The sequence below is a fragment of the Lathamus discolor genome, chromosome 16 (genome assembly GCF_037157495.1).
Source record: "Lathamus discolor isolate bLatDis1 chromosome 16, bLatDis1.hap1, whole genome shotgun sequence".
Lineage (NCBI taxonomy): Eukaryota > Metazoa > Chordata > Aves > Psittaciformes > Psittacidae > Lathamus > Lathamus discolor.
The window spans coordinates 260,858-264,530 of record NC_088899.1 but is presented as its reverse complement, the minus strand read 5'-3'; the positions used below and the strand labels follow the sequence as shown (position 1 = coordinate 264,530).

The 3,673-nt window shown below is 53.4% G+C and overlaps 1 pseudogene; it reads right to left on the bottom strand.

Moving 5' to 3' along the window:
• Window positions 1-1,517: 1,517 nt before the first annotated feature.
• Window positions 1,518-2,511, bottom strand: LOC136022766 (olfactory receptor 14A16-like; annotated as a pseudogene).
• Window positions 2,512-3,673: the final 1,162 nt, after the last annotated feature.

Sequence of the window (3,673 nt, the reverse complement as noted above, 5' to 3'; positions counted from 1 at the left end):
TGGGTTTTCTTTTTTTTTGAGATGTTTCATGGGTGTTTCTGGGTGTTATGGGGGTGTTTTAGAGTAGTCCATTAGAGCAAGTTGCTCCAAGCTCCTGTGCGCAACCTGGCCTTGAACACTGCCAGGGATGGGGCAGCCACAGCTTCTCTGGGCAACTTATGCTACTGTCCCACCACCTTCACAGGGAAGAGCTTCTTCCTAATGTCTGATCTAAAATCCCCTCTTTCAGCTTAAAGCCGTTTGCCCTTGTCCTCTCACTGCACACCCTTGCAAAAAGCCCCTCCCCTTGTAGGCCCTGTTTAGGTACAGGCTTAGTAAGGCTGAACACCCCCAGCTCTCTCAGCCTGTCATCATCGGAGATGTGTTCCACCCCTTAGAGCATCTTTCTGATCCTTTATAAGCCCATCATTGTAGGATCATAAGAGAACAGATGTTGGAAGGTACGCCAGGAGGTTTCAAGTCGAACCCCTCAGAAACAGTGTCAGAGCAAGTGGTTCAAGGCTTGATGCACTCTGAGTTGGAAATCCCCAAGGCCAGATTGCACAGCCTCTCTGAGCGACCTGATGCAGCACTTGCCTGAGCCTGTTGAAACAAGGTTTCCTTATGTCCTGGCTGAACCTCTCCTCTGCCACTATCCCCCATTGCCTTTTGTCCTCCCACCAGGCACCATGGTGAGGAGCCTGGCTCTGTGCTTTCCATGTCCTCCTTGCCAGTACAGGCAGCCAGTCCCCGGCAGCCTTCCCTTCCCAGGATCTCAGGTCCCCATCAACCTTCCCTTCTCTGGGCTGGACAAGCTCAGCTCCCCCATCTTCTCCCTACAGGCACCGTACTCCAGTCCCTGCCTCTCCTGAGGGCCCACTGCTATACCCACTCCTGCTTGCCAATAGCGTTCCTGAATTTGCGGTCTGAAACCTGGATGGAGTATTCCAGAGCATCTCTTGCCTTGTTCTCCTGCCGTGCTCCTGGTCATACAGCCGGCGATGCTGCTGTCCTCCCTTGCTGTCAGGGCACACACTGCCTCCTGTCCAGCTCCTGCCCACCCAGACCTTTAGCATGGGCTGCTCCCAGCCAGGCAGCCCCAGCCTATGCCATTGCAGGGGAATCCCCTGCAGGGACCCCTGTGTCCCCTGCTCTCCTGCCTAGGACACCCCAAGAGGTCTGTAGCCCCCCCGTGCCATCCCATCTGCCCACTCCAACACAACAGCCCGTGGGCTCCTCAAGAGCTCTTCCTGACCCAGGTGCAGAGCAGCCATCCCAGAGCTGGAGCAGCCAGATAGCTGATTTCATTCCCCTTCACTCCTGCCATGTGAGGAGATACCACAAAGAAGTTGCTGCAGGATGGTTTATTGTGCTCAAATACAATGAGATCCCCATTGACACAAAGTCTGTGAGTCAGACAAGGTGCGTGGATATGTAAGTAGCAGGGGATGAAACTGACAAGTCTCTGAAAGCAGCAACATCACAAATGGAAAAAAAAAAAAAAAAGCCTGGAAAGCAGAAAAGGTAGACTTGGCCTGTCATGACCTACATTTGGAGCCCTTTGCAGAGGAAAGCAGGCAGTGTATGGCTGCTGAAATACATCCAGTCACCAGCTTCCTCAGAGCATCCTTGAGCTCCTCGTTCCTCAGGCTGTAGATGGTTCACTGGTGGAGGCACCACCAAGTACAGCACTGCCATCACCCAATCCAGGGATGGGGAGGAAATGGAGGGGGGCTTCAGGTAGGCAAAGATATCAGTGCTGACAATCGGGGAGAGCACAGCCAGGTGAGGGAGGCATGTGGAAAAGGCATTGTGTCATCCCTGCTCAGACAGGATCCTCAGCACAGCCCTGAAGATCTGCACATAGGACCCCACAATGAAAACAAAACACCCAATAGCAATCAGGGCACTAACCACAAGAAGTCCAACTTTCCTGAGGTAGGAGTGTGAGCAGGAGAGCTTGAGGATCTCAGGGATTTCACACAATAAATGCTTCACAGCCTTTCCTTGGCAGAGGCCAGTGAAAATATGTTGGCTCTGTGCAGTAGAGTAGTGAGAAACCCAGTGTCCCAGGCAGCTGCTGCCATGTGGACACAAGCTTTGCTGCCCAGGAGGGTCCTGTAGTGCAAGGTCTTGCAGATAGCCACGTAGTGGTCATAGGACATGCTCCAAACAAGGATAATAAAAAGACCTGTGCAGCACAACCTGTGTAGATGACCCTGGTGTCCCAGAAGGAATTTGCCGTGGATTTGGGGACAGTGGTGGAGATGCAGCCCAGGTCTGGCAGGGAGAGGCTGAGGAGGAAGAAGTACATGGGGGTGTGGAGGTGCTGGTCGCAGGCTGTGCTGGTGATAATGAGGCCACTGATCAGGAGCGCAGCCAGGGAAATACCCAGGAAGAGCCAGAAATGCCAGAGCTGCAGCTCCTGCATGTCTGCGAATGGCAGGGGAGGAACTGGGTGATGAAGCTGCCTTTGGACATCTGCTGCCTCTGGGCATGGGGCACTGTCATGGGAGAAAAGGGCAGTGACAGGTTAGGACAGGAAGGATGTCAAATACAGAAGTTCAATTTATGCACTTATGACTCCGAACACTTTTGGGCTGCAGAGGAGAGGCTCATTGTGGCTTGGTCATGATTGTCTCCAAGGTTGGTTGGTTTGGTTTTTTCCAGTGTGACATCTGAAAAGTGACTTTTTGAGATACAAAGTTCGTAATTTTTTGAAGGCAACTGTGAAGGGTCTCAGCATAGGACAGACAAAAAAGCTAAACTCTCTGTAGGTTAGTGCCTATTCAAGGTTGCTGCAGAGTCCATCAGGTCCATCAGAGAACCAGTCCATCTGGCTCTCAGCTGCCCTGCACTTTTGTCCTGGGTTCAGCAGTAGCAGTCCTTTTTCTCCTTCTTAGTAGCTGGTTCAGTGCTGTATTTTTGACTTTCAGCCTTGGAACAACGCTGATAACACCAATGTTTTTACTTGTTGCTAAGTAATGTTTACGCTGACCAAGGACTTTCTGAGTCTCATGCTCTGCCAGTAAGGAGGGGAAGCTGGGGGGAAGCAGAGACAGGACAGTTGAGTTGCTGAGGTGAGTAGCTTGAGAGAGGACGCCTGCAACACCGGAGCGGAGAGGGGAGAGATCAGCGTCCAGGAGCCTCACCTCAGAGCGACAAGAGCCACTGAGGAGGGAGCCTCAAGTCCTCAACAGGACTTGCCCAGGACTCGGAAGCTCAGCTCCCGCGAGGGGCTGACTCACAGGGGGCGGAGCCAGGAGGAGTGGCACCAGCTGGGAGTGGCTAAAAAACCTTCCCAGGGAGCGCGGCGAACAGAGCCGGCAAACAGAGAGCGTCGGGGCAGTTTGCGCGTCAGTTCGCGCGGGCAGGGGAGCGCGCAGGGAAGCGCGCAGGGAAGCGTTCCAACCGCCTCATCGAGAGGACTCGCTTGGAGTACAGGAGGGGGAAGGAGTGCTGAGGGACGTAGACGGATTGATTGACCAGATAGATCATGGTTACAACACGATCGAAAGCTGTAGTGAGTACTAATGTGGGTATCCAGACTGAGCCTTCCTGCAGACATGCAGCTGTGCAGGTCTCTGGCTGCAGCGAATGCCTGAGCCTGGCACTTGTATTGGAGGGAGCCAGTGATACTGCTTGTGTTCGCTGTGAGCAAATAAATGACCTGCTCAGGCAGGTGGCTGAACTG